Source organism: Bubalus kerabau, chromosome 3, assembly GCF_029407905.1.
Source record: "Bubalus kerabau isolate K-KA32 ecotype Philippines breed swamp buffalo chromosome 3, PCC_UOA_SB_1v2, whole genome shotgun sequence".
NCBI classification, from domain to species: Eukaryota; Metazoa; Chordata; class Mammalia; order Artiodactyla; family Bovidae; genus Bubalus; species Bubalus kerabau.
Genome location: NC_073626.1, coordinates 21,058,770 through 21,078,438, shown reverse-complemented (window position 1 = coordinate 21,078,438; position 19,669 = coordinate 21,058,770). Strand labels below are relative to the sequence as shown.

Sequence of the window (19,669 nt, the reverse complement as noted above, 5' to 3'; positions counted from 1 at the left end):
CATCGAGCCAGCCAGGAGTCGAACCTAGAATCTTCTGATCCGTAGTCAGACGCGTTATCCATTGCGCCACTGGCCCCCCTTCCTGTCGACATCTTCTATTAGTCTTTGTTCACTGGAATGGTTGAGAAAATAGTTGTTTGACGATGAAGACGGAAATCAGTTAGACAGGAAGGACCTGTGTATTCTGGTAAAGCTGATGGGTTATATTCAGGGTCATTTTGCATGCTACATTCACTTAAAATATTTATAATTATGAAAGAACTTTCTGCCTTGGAGCATCATGTATGTGACAGAACGACAGCTGTTAGCGCCTGCCGGCCCCTCAACCTCATTTACGTACATGCTTGTTTCTATTGTTTCTACTTGCGAACGCTTCATTAATTTCTGCAGTCCTTCATCTGTTCATTCCTCAAAGCATTTCATTTTTCTTTAGCACTTAGATACTGATGCTGTGTATGGATCAGTTATTAATGACCCGTTGAATTTTCAATTTTGATACAGTGAAAGTGGAATAAAACACATTCTTGAGGTATTAATCATATGTTTTCAATCTCACTCTCCAAATAGCCAAAACTCTTTCCAGAGGAAATAATTTCAGACACTGCATCAGAGAAGACATTCTGAAATACCCACCTTCTCAAATTAGGCGAAATGAAGGTAATAATTCAATAAAGGTGAACTCTTTAAGAACTAAGTTCACATAGGAACTTAGACGTTCAAAGTTAATATAATTATAAAATTTAAAACTATCAGTCATCATTACACAAATTGGCCAGCAATGTTTAAGGGCTCAAAGTAGGCGAAACAGGCATATGGAAATAAAGAAGTGTTTATAAGCGAGGGCAGTCCTTTGAGCGAGAAGTGCAATAGTTTGGGTCTAAGTGTAGCCACGGTGCCCACAACTTTTATCCGTACTCTTCCTTGGTTAGATTTATTGCCTTGGCCCAAGCTGTGTATCTTCTTTTTGCCTCAGCTTCCTCATTTCTACAGTTTTAAAGAGCGCACGCGCGCGCACACACATACACACACACAAGGATATTTATGACCCTAGATCTTTATAGTTCCTGCCTGCCCGTTCCATGGTTGGCTGGTTGCTTTTAAATACCAGAGAACGCTTTAAGGAAGCTACCTGCATGTCTGTTATCAGAGCGTGGAATTTTATTACAGGTTTTTAAAAACAAAATTTGAAGCAGAGATTCACAGCGAAAAACAAATTGCCTCGCCATTTGAACAGAAAGTTACTGAATAGCGCTGTGAGCAGGATTTGAACCTGCGCGGGGAGACCCCATTGGATTTCGAGTCCAACGCCTTAACCACTCGGCCATCACAGCTCTGCTTCCATTGTTTATTTGGACATTAAAATACACATCGTTATAGGGCCCTGATTTACAATCCTGCCTACCAATTTTGGCTGCTCTTGCTTATTTGGTATGTTTACTTTAAGTATTCATCAGATCTGTCTGCTCAGCGTCATCCAACTTGTCCCCATCCTGCCAGGCTCCATGCTGCGAAGTCTCACCTCTGAGAGAGGTCAATATTCTAGCATCACAAGAATCCTTGATTTTCTAAAAGTTTCTACGGTTTTCATGGATTGCCTGGTTTTGCTTCATACTTGGCACAAAATGAAGTAAGTCGTATTAAGGGTGCCTACGATCCTATTCATTTCTGTTTTCCACAGACAAATACACTATGCTTTGAGGCTACAAGGACAACTGGGCAGGATCTACCAATATTTCAAATGCATATATACTCTTTGCTATAGCATTTCCACAAATGTAAGTGATAGACTTGAACACATGAGAGTTATATTGTACAGTTCAAACTTACTCTCTGAAGCATTCATTGAAATAGTAGGATTGAAAAAAAACTTAATTAGTCAGAATTACTTAATTAGATAAATAATGGCACAACTACACAGTGGAATGCAATGCATATTTAAGACAGAATGATAAAGACTACTATATACATACATATAAAATGAAAGGTTCAGAGCAATCTCTGTAGAATTCTACTATTGGCGGTATATTCATGTTAGATTGAATACACATTTTACAAAAAAACAAAAACAAAAAACTCTCAAGGATATTCAGTAAACTCATGGCAAAAGTTCCCAGTTGAGGGGCTGGAGACTAAGGAGGTGGAACTCTTTGAAAGCAGGAGGGAGAAATTTACTGCATATCCCTTTAGACTTTAGATGTTATCTATTAAAAAATCAAATAAAAGCTCAAGAAAACATTATAAATGAGGAAGTAAGGGAGAAAAATTTTTCTCACCAGAATTCTCCTCTGGAATAGAGCTTCCTTTCTGGAACTCAGCAATAGTCAGCATTCTGAAGGAGGCCTCACTTGGAGCCTCAGAAGAAGCAAATCACACAGATGAGATTTGAAGTCACTCAGGAAGCCTGAGGCAGAAAGGCAAAAGGGTTTTGGAATGCTGTCCAAGCTTAGACCTGGACACACAGGCCACGGGAGACATGGGGCTCTCTGGGAGAATCACGTGATCCAAGATCAGATGGTTCTGGAATGTTCTTCAGACACTGAATTGAATCTTCTGTTTGTGAGCAACCAGAACCAGCTCAGTAGGTCAGACTCACCCTGACTTCAAGGTCCTTGATTTGTTCTAGGATGTTCTCTCCACAGTGTAATCTCAGTGGCCTATTTTGTCCAAAATTGCAGAATTTAAATAGCTAAAACTTCCTCCTTTGGGGCTAGGAATACAATTTTTAACAGTTGTCTTTGTATGTGTTTTGTTGCTTTGTTTTTGCAGAGAAAGTAGCATATCTTTCTTTTTATTATCTGTCTTGGCCAGAGTGTAGTTCTGTTTACAGTGGACAGTTTCCCAGGAGTTGTTTTCATGAGAAATCCTTTCCAGTTTCCTGTCCCCAGTTTTGCCACTTAGCCAATTCACAGTTCTGGCGGTTTCACAGAACTTCCAACAGAGCGCTTTGGAGAATTGAATAACCTTGGGATAAAGATGTAAAATCCACTCACAAGTTAAGAAGTTCTTTTGAAATGTGTTGTTTTTTTTTTTTCCTCACTTAGATTTTGATCTTCTTCCTAGTACTTCTACTCTACTAACAAATTTGGGAGACCCAAAGAGGAAGGGAAAATAGGAAAAGGAAGCTGTTTAAAATAACCCCATCCCAAAGCAGTCACACAGGCAGGTCTGGATCAGTTTCTTGTGTGTGTGGGGGGGCGGGGCGGGGGGGGGGGGTCACTGCTCCTTTCCCTGGGTCCTGGTGCACACAAGGTTTTGCTTGTGTGTCTCTGGCGGGTATGGGATTTGATTTTAAACATGATTGCACCCCTCCTACCATCTTGCTGCGGCTTCTCCTTTGCCCTTGGATATGGAGTAACTTTTTTTGGTGGGTTCCAACATTCAGAGGATGAGATGGTTGCATGGAATCACCGATTCAATGGACATGAGTTTGAGCAAACTCTGGGAGATAGGGAAGGACAGGGAAGCCTGGCATGCTGCAGTCCATGGGGTCACAAAGAATTGGACACAACTGAACGACTGAACAACAACAAAAGCAGTCACTGTTCATCCCTTCCTCCCTGTCTCCTCCTTGGGAGTTTAACTTTCATCAGAGTTCTGAATGGTTTCTCAGACTCTCTGTGCCACTGTAAGGCTTCCATACTCTTGTATACATCAACATTCCCCCAGAAGATGTTCTTTTTCTTTCTTCCTGGATGTACACCTGTGGGTTTGGAGCTGTAAAAGGCCAAATAAGTGTGTATGGATACTATCCAGTGTGGAAAAAAAGTTGGTGGAGAAAATGCTGGTAACTTATTATCATGTTTTAAAGCTTCTTTGATTTTAAAATATGTCCAATCTTCTTTCTCAGTCAACTTTCTCAATTTTAGGAAGAAGTGGGAGGTAAAAAAATGCCGGAGTCCAACTCCAGCAACCAGGGATTCAACCTGAAGAGGTGAACCGTGTCGGTGAGAGAAATGAGGCAGCCTCTCAGTTTTTTTGGACTGCCTGTTTATTTCAAGTTTAAGATTCTCTTTTATACATTTACAAAAACATTAGGCCAGAGGTTTAACATTTTCAGTTCCCCTCTCCCAGATTTATTATCTCCAATGATTTAATTGTTGCTCTTCAAACAGAGTTCCTGCTTCAGTGATTCTCTCAGAATCAGCCTTATCATCTATTATCTACTTCCTCTAAAGTGTCCTATAGTTAACTTGTGATTACATAGTAACTCGTGCTACATTCCTCAGTTTACTACTTATCTTCCTAAATCCTGTTTGCCCTTAACATCCTGAGCTCACTATCCCTTAAAAAGGCTTCTAGCTATAGTGTCTCTAAAATTCCTAACTTCTATAAGCTATAGTAAAATATGCTAACTTTACAACATTCCTTATATCTTTAACTTCTAACTGTTTTAATTATTTCTAAGCCCTAAATTCAGTAAACTCCTTTGCCAGAAACATTCTCCTCACAAATAGGCTTCAAATAGCAATCCCTCCCATGGCCTCAAGCTATAGCCTATGTGCTCATCCTGGAACACTCTTTTGTAAAAGTCCTTGAACAAATGTCAATGATTAACTTTATGACTTATTCTCTGAGCACAGCTACAGAAGGCTTTGTGCCTTCTCATGCTCCTCTACTCAAGAACAATAAGCACCTTAATATTCCTTTTCAGTCAACTCAGCCAAGGAGAGGAAAAGACAAGTCAGAATTACAAGGCCTAACTCCTTAATCCCAGGTCCATGCCTGCGGAATGAGGAGAGGGGGCTGAGGGCCGTGCCTCCATTTTGTCAGTAATGCCTAACGTGGCTCCCGACAAAAAAATCTTAGAAAATAACTCCTCTGATGGCTCTGAAGACTCAGACTCAACTGAGAAGACTGTATGATGGGGCAGCAGTTCCAGATGTGAAAAATCAGTTCAGGATAATTTTTATTCAAAATGTCTTAACAACTGGTTTCAGCATCACCTATTGACCACTGGCCTCCTTGCACTGATGGTCAATATTTTCCGTGACAAAACATAGTTGAGGGTAAAAAAGGAAATGGATGTTTTGGGGATTGCTGTAGACTGAATGTGCTTACCCCCACTGCCCCCAGTATGTTGAAACCTAATCCCCAATGTGATGGTTTTGGGAGGCAGGTGCTTTAGGTCATTAAGTCATTCATGAGTAGAATTAGGTCCTTCTAAAAGAGATGGTAGAGAACTTCTTCACCCTTTCCTGCATCTGAGGATATAGTGAGAAGACAGCTGTCTTTGGGACAGGCAGCCAGGAAGCAAAGTGTCACCAGAGTGAGAATCAACACTGGCCTCCATAAATGTGAGAAATAAATGCTTGTCTTTTAAGCCACTTGGTCTATTGTATTTTTGTTACTTAATCCATATGGACTAAAACTGGGATAAGGACACAAGTGAGGCTCACAAGACTGAGCCACAGTACTGGAAACATAAACCCATTCATTTGTGATCAGTTTGCACAATATAAATTTGCCTAAAATATTCATGTGAAACAACAATAATCAGCTTTCAACTTTAGAACACATGGTAAGGTGGTGACGGTCTCTGTAGACTAATTTATAACATATGATTGAAGAGTTGATATACCCTTGAGGTAAGGTAGGTAAGCTGTACAGTTAATTCAGCCAGCTGAAAGCTCAGTTGCTTCTGATGGTCTTTCTGACTGAATATAGAGAAAATGGCACAAAACATATCAGTAGCCGCATACCAGGTGGCAGGGTATGTGTACGTTTTCTCCACTAGTGAAAGGACATCTGCACTAACAGATGCAACTGACATAATCACTTAACCAGATTTACAATAACTAACTGTCATTCTCTATAACAGATTTATCTTCTATACTTGAGTAAATGAATTGAATAGAAATTTGGTGAATCTGTGACCCTGTACCTTTCAAGCTCTTGATGTTGGCACTAATCTCAGCCATCCCTCCAGGAATATCAGTTTTGTGTTTGGTTTAATTATTTTCATAGAGAAAATTCTGGTGGCATCTAATTGGCCTTTTATTCCATAATAGCCTTCACTCCATCAGTCATGGAAATGACATAGAGATTCTGTCTGGAATTGGGAAAGTAATCACAGGGTGGACTCAGAGACCCACTATGCCCACAGTGAAACGGATCGGAGGCAAAAAAAAAAACAAAAAAACAAAAAACCTTCATAGGTTGTCTGATCATGAATACGTACTTTGCCCGATGGACAGCAGTGATATCTTGTATCTCTAGCAGTTGATGCCAGTTCAGAGCCATTGTCTAGTAACCTCTGAAAAGCCTATTTCCCTTTCCCTAATGCACAATCGCTTTCGTACACGAGCACAGATCCCTTTAGGAAAAGCTGGGAGGAAGAATAACAATATAAACATTTGGCAGTGTGCCAGTGGTCTTTGTCAGGGGAAACTGGATTTCTCTTCAATTAGAACTGGTTTAAGTTGGGGGACTTTCCTGCTACAGATCAGGTCCAAGATCAAGGTACCTTCAGAGTCAGTTCCTGGTGAAGCCTCTTTTCGTAGAAATCCCAATTCCAAAGAGAGCAACTGTTTCCGTGGAGCGGGATCATCTCCGTCCTCTGATTTTGTCTGAGGGACGCGAGCTCGCAGGCCGGGTGGGAACCCAGCCAAAGAGATAAGCGGGAACTCTACAGCGTGTGCACAGCGAAACCACGCATCACCACGGGACTCGGGATAATTTCTTTCAAACAAACAGCAAGTGCAAAGACTTGTGGGCTGTGTTATTTTTTACATATTGGGAAGTTGAAATCTCTTAAATCAAGTAGCGGTGTCTAACAGGTTAGGAAAATGTTTCCGCCCGGTTTCGAACCGGGGACCTTTCGCGTGTGAGGCGAACGTGATAACCACTACACTACGGAAACAACTGACAACTCTTTCTCCAGCCCTTACACAACTGAGTAGGCTGCTTGTAGCACCCAGGTTTGTTCATGCCTGTGAAGTAATGTTTACGGTTGCAGGGCATTTCCCTCCTTTTTCTCTGTTTATGAAAACAAACAAACAAACAAAACCCAACTCTTTCTTAAATTAACCCCAATTCTTAAATAAATTCCAGGAGTGGAAAGCTAAGGCAACATTCTGGAATTTTTTTTTTTTTTTTCTTTTTTCGTGTATTAAGGATATCCGTTGAAACTACCGCACAATTGCACTCATTGGTCTTTCCTGGTGGCACAGATGGTAAGTTTCTGCCTGCAATGTGGGACACCCAGGTTCTATCCCTGCGTCAGGAAGATCCCCTGGAGAAGGAAATGGCAATCCACTCCAGTTCTCTTGCCTGGAAAACTCCATGGATGAAGGAGCCTGGTAGCTACAGTCCATGGGGTCATAAAGAATCGGAAACGACTGAACAACTTCAGTTCACTTCTTCACTTCACACTCCAGCAAAGTAATGCTCAAAATTCTCCAAGCCAGGCTTCCACAGTACGTGAACCGAGAACTTCCAGATGTTCAAGCTGGATTTAGAAAAGGCAGAGGAACCAGAGATCAAATTACCAACATCTGCTGGATAATTGAGAAAGCAAGAGAGTTTCAGAAAAACATATACTTCTGCTTTATAGACTTCGCCAAAGCCTTTGACTGTGTGGATCACAACAAACTGTAGAAAATTCTTCAAGAAATGGGAATACCAGTCCAAAATACCAAAATACCAGACCAAAAGGCTGACATGCCTTTTGAGAAATCTGTATGCAGGTCAAGAGGCAACAGTTAGAACTGGACATGGAACGACAGACTGGTTCCAAATTGGGAAAAGAGTAGTCAAGGCTGCATATTGTCACCCTGCATATTTATATGCAGAGTACATCATTCGAAAAGCTGGGCTGAATGAAGCACAAGCTGAAATCAAGATTGCCAGGAGAAATATCAATAACCTCAGACATGCAAATGACACCACCTTTATGGCAGAAAGTGAAGAAGAACTAAAAAGTCTCTTGATGAAAGTGAAAGAGGAGAGTGAAAAAGTTGGTTTAAAACTCCACATTCAAAAAATGAAGATCATGGCATCTGGTCAAATCACTTCATGGCAAATAGATGGGGAAACAGTGGAAACAGTGACAGACTTTATTTTTTTGGGCCCCCAAATCACTGCAGATGGGTTGGTGACTGCAGCCATGAAATTACAAGATGCTTGCTCCTTGGAAGAAAAACTATGACCAACCAAGACAGCATATAAAAAAGCAGAGACATTACTTTGCCAACAAAGGTCCATCTAGTCAAAGCTATGGTTTTTCCAGTAGTCATGTATAGATGTGAGAGTTGGACTGTAAAGAAAGCTGGGCATGGAAGAATTGATGCTTTTGAACTGTGGTGTTGGAGAAGACTCTTGAGAGTCCCTTGGACTGCAAGGAGATCCAACCAGTCATTCCTAAAGGAAATCAGTCTGAAATATTCCTTGGAAGGGCTGATGCTGAAGCTGAAACTCCAATACTTTGGTCACCTCATGCAAAGAGTTGACTCATTGGAAAAGACCCTTATGCTGGGAGGGATTGGGGGCAGGAGGAGAAGGGGATGGCAGAGGATGAGATGGTTGGATGGCATCACTGACATGATGGACATGAATTTGAGTAAGCTCCAGGAGTTGGTGATGGACAGGGAAGCCTGGTATGCTGCAGTCCATGGGATTGCAAAGAGCCAAACACGACTGAGTGACTGAACTGAACTGAAGGATATTAGTTTTGTTGTTGTTGTTTGTTTTTTAAAGCTCTGGTGCTTGGATTCAGACTCCACTGCTCTCCATAATTTACTGGTGTTATGGAATGAGAATTCTGCATGCTACAGTTTCCAAGACAGAATTTAAGTTATTCTTTCGAGGCCCCATTGGGAGTGATTTTTTTACAGTCTTTTGTATAAATAAAGTCTTCCACCTCAGCATTTCTATACAAAATAGCACACTGTCATCTCCTGACCTCAAAATTCTCATCTCCTAGGTTACAACAAGGTTCACAATTCCCTTCACTATTTACTTCTAAAAATTTTTGGTGATATTATTCCCCAAAATTGCAAAAAGCAAGAGATAAGGATTCCAAATGGATATTATGTTTAAGTAGATATGCCAAGATAATGGAAGCTATGTATCCATATACAAAAGTTTTCCATGGCACATAGTATAAGTGCTTTCATTGGATAATATTGCTCATCTGTCTTGGTCATTTGTGCAGAAAATACACCAGTATCAGACACAAAAGACTGAAGAAAAGATCTTTTTAAAGGTAAAATGAAAATAATGGCTATGTGGAGAAAACCATCTCCGCTGTTTGACAGTTAGTTAGAAGTCATGGTGGTATTGGATTTTAAGCTCTAGAAGAGTGTGGGAAGGACCATGTGTGACTTTGGGACCATCATGTTAGTAATGAAAACTAGACTTGATCATGGTAGATTCTCAATAAACATTTATCAGATCAGGGGACAATATTAGAGGTAACTTTCTGAAATGTATCCAAATTTCATGTGACATTCTTTGGCCATGCAAATACCCAGCAGTCTCACTTGGAAGGTCTAAGTGCAATCTGGCAACACACCTTCACGTGTCAGCCATTTTCCTTCTTGAAGTTTTCATGGTGTAATGTGGATATTATATCTCACTTCTAATTTAGTAAAAGAACAGAGCTAGCTATTTTAACGGAGAAGGCAATGGCACCCCACTCCAGTACTCTTGCCTGGAAAATCGCATGGACGGAGGAGCCTGGTAGGCTGCAGTCCATGGGGCCGCTAAGAGTTGGACACAACTGAGCGACTTCACTTTCACTTTTCACTTTCATGCATTGGAGAAGGAAATAGTAACCCACTCCAGTGTTATTGCCTGGAGAATCCCAGGGACGGGGCAGCCTGGTGGGCCGCTGTCTACGGGGTCACACAGAGTCGGACACGACTGAAGTGACTTAGCAGAGCAGAGCTATTTTAAAATATCAGTTGAATAAATGATATGTGATATAAGGATAACCTGAAACAATATGCAAAGCACTTGGCAACATTAGGCCCTTGAACAGTTAACTTCCTTACTGAGAGAGGCTGCTGCTGCTGCTGCTGCTAAGTCACCTCAGTCGTGTCCGACTCTGTGTGACCCCATAGACGGCAGCCCACGAGGCTGCCCCGTCCCTGGGATTCTCCAGGCAAGAACACTAGAGTGGGTTGCCATTTCCTTCTCCAGTGCATGAAAGTGAAAAGTGAAAGTGAAGTCGCTCAGTTGTGTCCGACTCTTAGCGGCCCCATGGACTGCAGCCTACCAGGCTCCTCCGTCCATGCGATTTTCCAGGTAAGAGTACTGGAGTGGGGGTGCCACTGCCTTCTCCGACTGAGAGAGGCTAGTCTGTTCCATATATTCTAAAGGAAATAGTTTCAAGGAATGACACAAGCAGTTTTGGCACAGAAATCTGGAAATATTTTAAAAATATAAAGCACTGAGTTCCATTTTTGGTTAAGTTGTAGGAAGTTGCAAGAATGTTGTCCTCTCAACCTGATAAATAACTAACCATAAGCTTAAGAGGAGTAGATTTTCTGAACCCATCAGGAGTTGAGGATACAAAAGAATCAAAGTAAACTAAATTCTAGAAGGAGGCCCTCATTGAAGAAAAGAAGTTCCTGGCTGTCTTTATCTCTGGCAGATGGGCAGTCACAAAGGCGAAAAAGCCTGTGAAGACCAGATTAAGAGAAACCAGAAGAAACTAAGAAATTTTAAAGGTATGCTGTGGGCTTGCTTGACCCAAACAGAATTACAAGTAGCCAAGCCAGTTCTGGTTATTTCTGCTAGGGGTGAGTAGGTCAAAAGAGGGTGAGGGAAAAGACCAGAAAGTGGAAATACCCACTGAGGCACTCTCTAGTTCAAAACCTTCTGAAGCTGAGGAGCAGGGCAGAAAAACAAAGAGCAACCAGTACAAAGTACTTTGTGTTTTAGCTGCCAACAGCCGAGACTAGAGCGCTGAGAGAAACCTCTCCAAGACTTAATGAGTGGAGAGAGCTCCCAGCCAAAAACAGCCTGGGAGAGGGAAGGAAAGCAAGAGATTGCCCAGTCACCCAAACAGCTGACATTCTGGCCTTTAAGTAGAGGGAGGTTTCTCAGGGTTTGGAAATCTGGGACAGTGGCAGTAAAGCTCAAAGAGAGGAGAAAAGACTACTGATCAAGAACTGTAGTAAAAATTTTTAATGAAAATAAATGAACACATACAATTAAAATTAAAAAATTGATTTTCCCCACTCACCTTCCACCAAATTTTTACTAGAGGGCAAAGAAAATGAAGACAGCTACTAGTTCATAGGGTGGATGCTGATACAAAGTTAAAGATATATATTTCTTTATCAGTGTATTGCCAGGGTCCAGCCCCAGTGGATCCAGGGAATTCGAAGGGGAGACGGCACCGGCGATCAGGAAACAACAGCTTATTTAAATGTTAATTAAAGATATAAAGAGTCGTTAAATAAGGATAGTTCAGTGAGGAAATTCAGTGGAGAAAAGAGGCTGAAATAATTCAGCCAGAAGGTGAGAGAAAGAACGACATGGGGAGACCAAGTTTCGGTGAACAAGGCCCGCACTTTATTTTCCAAAGTAGTTTTTATACCTTAAGTTATGCATAGAGGATAATGGGGGAAGGGGTAGAGTCATGCAGTAAGCCAGGCTTTCTTCCTGCAAACTTATCATATGCAAAAGTTTAGGTGATTTGCATCATCTTCTGGCCCAGAGGCCTGTTAACATTTTAAGACCCTTTCTTCAGAAAACTTCTTTTTCTCTAAAGATTAGTCAGGCGCCACCCTCCAAAAGCATTAGATAAAGTTGCATTCCTACAGGGCAAAGATGTGGTGGGCTATAACAAGAAAAAGAATTAACTCAAGGGTCCAAGGTTACAAACATTAAAGCTACTACTTACACCAATTATATTAATCAATACACTGCCAGGGACACAGCAGGTAAGGGATATGGAGACTTAGCAGCAAACATTGGCCCAACAAGTGAAAAACCCTTCACCAATACAATTTCTAATCAATCTTTTAACTGCTCAAAGGAATCTGTATTTAGACAGTTTAGAACATCTCATGCCTCTCACAGTTGGGAGGCCCTGAGCAATCACATGTGGCCGGAAAAACCTATTCAGGCAGGCTAGAGGACTTCCAAAGGAGTTTGTAGGTTGAAACACTATCACATCCAGGAATTATTAACTGGAGCTGTAAGTTAACTCTTTTTTTCAGAGAGAGGTAGTGGGGAGCAGCCCCCCGTAAAGTCAGACGTGTAGGTGAGAGTACAAAGCAGAAAGTAGGCAGACTCTGGTTTTGGGGGTAAATGCTTGAGAATTTCTAGGGGGACTCCTGAGGCTCAATCCCGCCTTTGCGTATGCCGAGCCTCCTTCCTCATGACCTTTGCCACGGGCGGAGCTCCTCACGGCTGCTCGGCTCCCGGCATCGTATCAATACTAAAGATAAGAAATACCATCTTACAGCTTTTTAAACAATTAAAAAGAAAATTTATAAATTGCATAATACAAAATAAGTAAATGAGTAATTAACTTGTCTCATTAAAAGAAATAACTCTTTTTAGAATAGTCTTTCAGATCTTACTCGATATACTATATACATATAAAATGAGTCAATTAACTTCAGATGCAAAAAAGTAGGGGGAAAACAGAGAGAGAGAGGGTTGTAGGGTCCAACAGAGAAAAGAAAGCAAGTAGAAATTTGCTGCACCGCTGGTCCCTGCCAGAGTTGACACGGCTTGCAGGTGGATCATGCCAGGCTCAAAAGGGCAAAGATTTCCTAACTCCTTACTGTGTGTTGCCTGGTCTTGGCTTCAGTTCCCTTGCCCCTTTCAGATTCCGTTGTTTCTCCCTGGTCCGGATCACGGGTCCTGACCCGGACTCACCCTGATCTCGACTTGTGTCGTCAAAGACTTGGAGATTTTAGGATGGAGAAGTCAGTCCTTTTGCCTCCGGAGACCTCAACCCCGTAATCCTCTGTCGTCACCAAGTGTCCGATGGTCGGTACTGCAGCGTCAGATCACGGTCTTAATCCGCGCGGGACGAACAGCTAGCTACAGATTTAGCTTTAGAACAACCAGGCAACCCACCCTGAGGCCAAGCGGCTAGAGGCCTCCGGGAAGAGGTGACCCGCCCGGAATGGTCTCCTGGAGCAGAGAATCCGTACCCCGCGGGCGGAAGCCGGATCCTCTGAGCCCTGCACTGCTGGGGTTCTGTGAAGAGTTCTGTGATCCGCCCGCCGCCATCTCAGGCGTGCAGGAGCCTTGCGTTTACCCTAGGCCTTCTGGGAATAGTTGTAAGGAAGTAGTTGTTTCCGGACATCGATCTGCGTCTTCCTTGGTCGATTTGAGAAATAATGTTTTCCTGGGGAGAAGTAAGGTTTATCTGTGCCGGTAGCTGGGATTTATCTTTTCCTTTTATGGTAGAAAAAAAAGAGCATTTTTAAACCTTTCGTGAAGACGGCCTGCTTTAATTAGATCAGACTTTAAAGGAGGTAAGTAAAGCTTTTCTGTAACGGTGGCCGGTTAGCTCAGTTGGTTAGAGCGTGGTGCTAATAACGCCAAGGTCGCGGGTTCGATCCCCGTACGGGCCACTGAAGGAGTTGTTTTTTTCCCCCTCCTTTTTATCCATAGACCACATCTCAAGTGGAAAGTGCTGCCATGTATCCAGTTACAGATAGTCCTAATATCATCAGCACTGAAATATTTGATTGTGCGTCTGTATTTTTTTCTTTATAAAAAATAATGTATCAGAGTCAGGATGAAAAGCTTTCAAAGAAGCTTGAACGAAGTAAGGTGGCTGTATTTAGGAAAGAGGAGATAGGGAGAGTTAGAGAATTTCTTGCATCATCCTGGAAAAAACTTAAGGCAATAATGTTTTGATATAGTTTATATTTCTGAAATGTAAAAACATCATTCCTCTGCATGGTAAGCTGCTCAGTTGCTTAGGGTATTGTTTTTATAGTGTTAAGGTGCTGATTCGATCCCCTCGGGGATATACGCCTGGTGGTACTTAGGTTTCCTTTTTCTCAATGTGGGACTATCTCAGGCTTGTTCGCGTAGCCTCAGACCAGCAACCGCGAATGCTCCGTGGTAAAATGGTGCAATGGTCAGCCTTTGGGTTGCATCTGACCGTTACTTCCGTGTTGCCACTTACCAAGTCATTTAAAACTCGTCTAAAATTTTTGTTTTGAACGTTTATCATAAAATCTCTGGACTAAAGATGTGAATGACCAAAACGGGGTGTGCGGTGGGAGATAGGAGGTCAAGAGCCCCTGGGCCGCTCTCAGTCGAAGCTCCTTACTCTCCCTGTCGGTCCCTTTTCTTGAAGTCTGGCTCCTGGCTCTCTGTGTGCCCAGCACGAGCCTCCTCCTTTTTCTCCCCTCGACCCTTGCACTGTCCCTCAGACTCCCAACATATTTTTACTTTTTCTCTTGTTTAAAAGTACGGGGTTACTATAAAAACATATGATATTGATTAAGTAATGACCTAAATAATGTCTCAAGCACAGTTCCAGGGACATAGTGGGTGCTTAACAAGCCCAAGATGGCAAGGCCTTCCTCTGTTTTAGTCAGTACTGCATCCTTGGTATCAAAGCCAGCACCTGCAAAACTTTTTTTTTTTTAATTAATAATGGATATCTATTACTCCATTGCATATTAAATAATGTACTTACAGATTTGAAGTACAAGAAGGACTCAACAGGTCATTGCTATCTTTGGAGATGAAGGAGGCCACAGGCCATAAAATGTGGACATACACTGGAAACAGAATAACTGTTAGCTGACAGTCTTCAAGGACTGAGAAATTCCTAGAGATTTATCAGTGCCCACTGTTCATAATATGTTTGGAGTTCTGGTGTCCTTTTGCCTGATATTAGACAACGCAGCAGAGTACAGTGAGACACAATTTCAGTTACTTTTCGAAATGTTAACTTGGTTGCATTTTGAATCTAACAAATACCAAGGCAATTGGCTTTCAACTGAGGATTTATATTACTTACATATGAAGTCTTATGAATATATAAATGTGTAGGACCTACTCCAGACTTACTGGGACGGCATAATCCGCTACTCCTCATGACTACCTTTTTTGCTCACATTCCTTGGGAAGTCCATGGGTAAGAACTGCTATGGATAAACTAATGAAAATGAAACCAGGTTTCCGATGAAGTATAAACAGGGTTTCAGGCGTAATGTAGAACTACTTCTATGAAAGTGAAAAGACAATGACTCTGGTAAAACTCCAATTATAATGTTTGAATTTTTTTTTAGTAAAAGTGAAACCCAATGTGTAGGCCAGTGCTATGCAGTGACATTTTAGCTAATAAACTCTGATATCATTTAACATTCAAGAAATTGATCATCTATTTATGATTTATTTCCCCAAAATATCATTAAGCTCCCAATTTCCACTCCCAGAAGGTTCTACTAACAAACAAACAAATACAGTTTTGAGGGCTGTACAAAACCAAAATGATGAGGGTCTAAATTTGACATTACTCTCTTACTTGTTCTCAGAAATAAAAATGAGTCTGATTCTAAAAATGTTTTATTAATTCTTTACCTGATGCTGATAACCAAACTCCATCATTAGCTGAAAATGTTGGATGTCACAGGTTAAGAGAGCTGAAGGTGAACTTCTGAGACAGAATTTGAAATTTTGCTATCAGGTACTGTAAGATAATTTGTGCTCAATCCACACACCAATCATTAGCAAATCCATCACTTTCTATCCTTTACAGGAAACTTACTCACTTTTCCCTTCACCACAGCTCTTCATATTGTGATGCTGGAAAAAGACTCTCCACATTGGAATAAGAATTTAATACAGAATTTACCAGTAATATAAATTGTTCAATGCATCTCCAAGATGTTTGGCGGCAACAACTCTTGAAATGTAAAAACCGAACAAGGAAGGCCCCGCTGGGATTCGAACCCAGGATCTCCTGTTTACTAGACAGGCGCTTTGACCAGCTAAGCCACAGGGCCGCTTTTCTAACTAAGATTCAGTTATATCGTATTTGTAATATTTTCTGTGAAATGCAGCATTTTGACAGAAATGTACATGATTTCTTGACAAAGAGAACGAATCTACATTTCCAAACCATATTTCTATACGAAAGCAGAAACTTCAACATATAAAAAATAATGCATTCTTCAGTGCGAGGTTTTAAAAATTACTTTACATTGGAGTGAAATTCCTATTTCATGGTGACTTTCGCCCTCTAGAGGAAATATTGGATATTGCCACACATTAAAAAATTTTATCCATTAATTCATTTTGTTCACAAATGTGGTCACTATTGTACCTCAGGTAATTTACTGGGTACTGAAGATAGAACAGTGAACAAAACAAACAAAAACTTCTTCATCTTTAAGATTTATATTCTAGAAACAAATAAATAAAGTGAGTTTTAAAAACTTCCCCTCCAAACAAATGAGAGACATAAGCACCAGTTCCCCAATCTCCAGGTTACAGACTCCATGAAGCTACTTTCTGAGCTAATTCACTGCACAAGAGCAAGACTACCATGCTTCCTTCGATTTTATCTGACCTGGCACAAGCAAGCAAGCAAAGATAAGGACACACTGATGCAGAGAAGATTCTGCTCACTGCACCGGTGAGTTAAAACTGACTTGATCCCTGTCTTCATTGACTGTAAAAGTGAGTGAAGGATTCAGAGAAGTAATGAAAATTAGGGTGCAATGTGGTTAATACCTCCTGCAGGAGGCAGGAGGCAAGGTGCAGGGTGTCTTAGCAGAGTCACATGACCTCTCTTCCCAGTTTCCGTGTCAGGCTGATGATTGCAGAAGGGTCTGTGGCATGTTGGCCAAATACAGCTTAAGGTGGGGAAGGAACAGATGAGGCCATCTTTTGGAAATGTTTAAATAACTTCCTTGTGTTTTGTGCTTTATAGAGAAGCACTGAAGGCTTATGCATTCACTGAGCACCCACAAAATGAAAGACCCTGGAGAACAGAGAAATCACTGAGACCCTGTGACAAATCTACGTGATTTCCTCTGGGCACCCACCAGCTCTTCTCTGCCAGGGTAGCCTGTACCTAAACTACTCACCCTTTCTTACAACAAGATTTATTCATTTCCTTTGTCCTTATGTCCTGCTGCCATTCCTCTCCTTACATAAACAAGTTTTCTAATTTGTTCATTGTGTATTATTTTGATCATACATATATATATATACACATATATACCAAAATTGACATTTTTGGGTTTTGCACATATAAATTTATATGAATGATATATTATATACTTATGCCTTTAAAAAGCATTTTGACTTTAAGATCCGTCAAAGTTGCCCTGTGTACACTTAAATCATTGCTTCTAATTTCTGTGTAAAATTCCATAATGTGTACCGTATTTCCTATCTTTTGTCCTTTTCCCCCTAATGGTTTGTACTTTTGAGGTTATGCTTAAAGGATTTTTCTCACTACTAGGCTAAAAAATATTCTCTCTTTAAAAAAACGTAGATTTTCCACTTTTAAATTTGAGACATGATCTGTCTAGCCATATAGGGAAGTCTACTGGTTTTTTATATGACAGTCTGTTGGAGGTGTGTCTTCTAGTGCTTAAAGTTTTGGTTTAGTAAGAGTCTTCAGAATGTGTTGGTAGTCATGTAGCATCCTATACTTCCTTTAACTTAGCCTCCTTGTATTTTCATGAAATTAGATATTTAGTAAAATTATGTGTTTTTCTTGTTATAATATATATCTGCAAGGTCAGGGAGAGTTCTAACAACCCATCACAAGTCATAGCACATAAATAGTAAATTTTATGAAAATAATTGTTTGAATTATATTTTATGATTTTCCCATCAAAGAGCCTTCCAAAGATTTGTTTTTTGTTTACATTCTTGTAAGCTTGGGCCAATGTTTCATGAGCCTATGAAATCAATCCTAGACTTTCCAAACTGTAAACAAATATTTTTTGGTTTCTTATCAGAAAAGACATGAGAACAAAATCCTATTGTTGTCATTGGTGAGTGGGAAGGTTTTGAAATTAGTTTGTAAGTTGTGTGTCTACTTGAGTTCAATCCTTGCTCTGGTGCGTGAGCTTGTTTTTTTAATTGATCCTTTTCATTAAGAACTGGAAACTCCTTATTTTTGGTCCAGAAACCCTATGAGTTTCTGTCTTGTGCTCAGGCTCTTTGGTTATTTTTTGCTCTCCTATAATTCTAAGACCTTGAACAACAAGGATTATGTGACCCTCAAACAACTTTCTCACCAGTGACTTGACTTCTAAAAGGCTCCCAAGTCTTCACTAAGGCTCTGGAAATCAGGGCCCAGAATTTGAAGATTTGTTTCTAACAAATCTAACAAATCTAACAAACCACTAATATATTACAAGGAAGGAGGGAGAGGAGAGAGAGATTGTGTAGGAGAGGTAAAATTTCTCCTCTACTCTTATGGTTTCTGATTGGGCCTAAGAATTGAACTAGCATAAAACAGATTGATAGGAGAAACCCATACAAATTTTATTAAGCAAGTTGTACATGGGAGCCCTCACAAGAAAAATGAAGACTTAAAGAAGTAATTAGAGTCCAATACTTATGTATTAGGTTGGACAAACAGGAAAATGTGACAAGACGAAAGGGTTTGGACTAGGGCAGTTAATTGTGGAAAAGTGACTTGGAAGATAAGGGTTAGTTTAAGGAGGTTTTTCTGTTTTGGAAAGATTTCTCTCTGCTTGGACTCCCCAGTCTCTGGTAATAAGAATGCTTCCTTCTTCCTGGTACAGGGAGGGCATATTGTATTTCATCTCCTGTTTTCAGAATCAAAAGGAAGGTAAGAGTGCCCTTTTTTGCATTTGCTGTTTTTCAAGTGTGGTAACTTTTAAAAAAATCAACATATCAGAGGAGAATATTTTGAAATGGCATGCTCTGAACCCCTATAATTGAAAACTTTTTTTTTTTTTGCCTCCCATCTGCATTAATGCACAGATACCCTAAGTTTAACTTAGTGAGCAGTCCCCCAATTCTAGCTGTAACTCAGCTGCAAAAAAGAGAGGTCATGAGAGTGCTGCTAATTTTGTTTATAATTCTTTTGAAATAGATACATTTATTCAGCACCTGTTATTTGCTAGGAACTACAGCATGGTAAGATAAGGTGTCAGGTATGTATACACAGGGGTTTTGATTGTTGCACTGCTCTATCCTCAGCACTTTGACAAGTGCTTGGCCCACATGTTCAACATACATACTCTTTGAGTGAATGGATAAATACAGTCTAGAAGTGTTCAAAGGGGCACAAATCAAGAATAGTGTGTTCACAAATGATGCAACTTGAAGATATTTTAAGCTTGTATGAGACTGAAATGCACTAGAAATGTAATTAAGCACCAAAAGTTTCCGTATTCAAAGCTACCTATCTTTAAATCAATAATTATAGTTGCTGATATAGTTTGCCAGAAACGTTTACATCTGGGGACAGGAAACCTGGTAGCTCTTGGTTCCATAGTGTAGTGGTTAGCACGTCTGCTTTACACGCAGAAGCTCCTGGGTTCGATCCCCAGTGGAACCAGCTACGAAGACATGTATTTTTTGTTTGTTTCTTCTCCAACTCCAAGGCAAACAGAGTGAGGTTTCGGTGTTTTGTAGATTAGGCTTCTAATAGCTATTTATGAAACAGAATATATGATTTTCCCCTGATTTCTCTTTGAGAGATCCACTTTCATATACTGTGTAGCTCCGTGAGGCAATG

At 40.6% G+C, this 19,669-nt stretch overlaps 1 protein-coding gene and 6 non-coding genes across 10 annotated transcripts in view; 2 read left to right on the top strand and 5 right to left on the bottom strand.

The window, feature by feature from the left end:
- The window catches only part of LOC129645570 (histone H2A type 1-H-like), a 39,054-nt gene that overhangs the window by 4,283 nt on the left and 15,102 nt on the right, over window positions 1-19,669 (bottom strand). The window contains exons 1-2 of one of the 4 annotated variants that reach the window (XR_008711437.1): window positions 11,189-13,606; window positions 7,104-7,447 (exon numbers count right to left, since the gene is read on the bottom strand). The exons of 1 other annotated variant lie outside the window; for it this stretch is intronic. The gene's annotated coding sequence lies outside the window, so the exon portion shown is untranslated. Of the gene's footprint in view, window positions 1-7,103; window positions 7,448-11,188; window positions 13,607-13,697; window positions 13,751-19,669 lie in introns of those variants that run through there. 2 more of the 4 variants (XM_055570865.1, XM_055570866.1) reach the window with 2 other exon arrangements.
- Window positions 4-76, bottom strand: TRNAR-ACG (transfer RNA arginine (anticodon ACG)). Its single transcript has one exon. It is a non-coding gene; the product is annotated as a tRNA-Arg (tRNA).
- Window positions 1,250-1,331, bottom strand: TRNAS-CGA (transfer RNA serine (anticodon CGA)). The gene has a single exon. It is a non-coding gene; the product is annotated as a tRNA-Ser (tRNA).
- On the bottom strand, window positions 6,787-6,859 carry TRNAV-CAC (transfer RNA valine (anticodon CAC)). The gene has a single exon. It is a non-coding gene; the product is annotated as a tRNA-Val (tRNA).
- Window positions 13,471-13,544, top strand: TRNAI-AAU (transfer RNA isoleucine (anticodon AAU)). Its single transcript has one exon. It is a non-coding gene; the product is annotated as a tRNA-Ile (tRNA).
- On the bottom strand, window positions 15,868-15,941 carry TRNAT-AGU (transfer RNA threonine (anticodon AGU)). Its single transcript has one exon. It is a non-coding gene; the product is annotated as a tRNA-Thr (tRNA).
- On the top strand, window positions 19,417-19,489 carry TRNAV-UAC (transfer RNA valine (anticodon UAC)). Its single transcript has one exon. It is a non-coding gene; the product is annotated as a tRNA-Val (tRNA).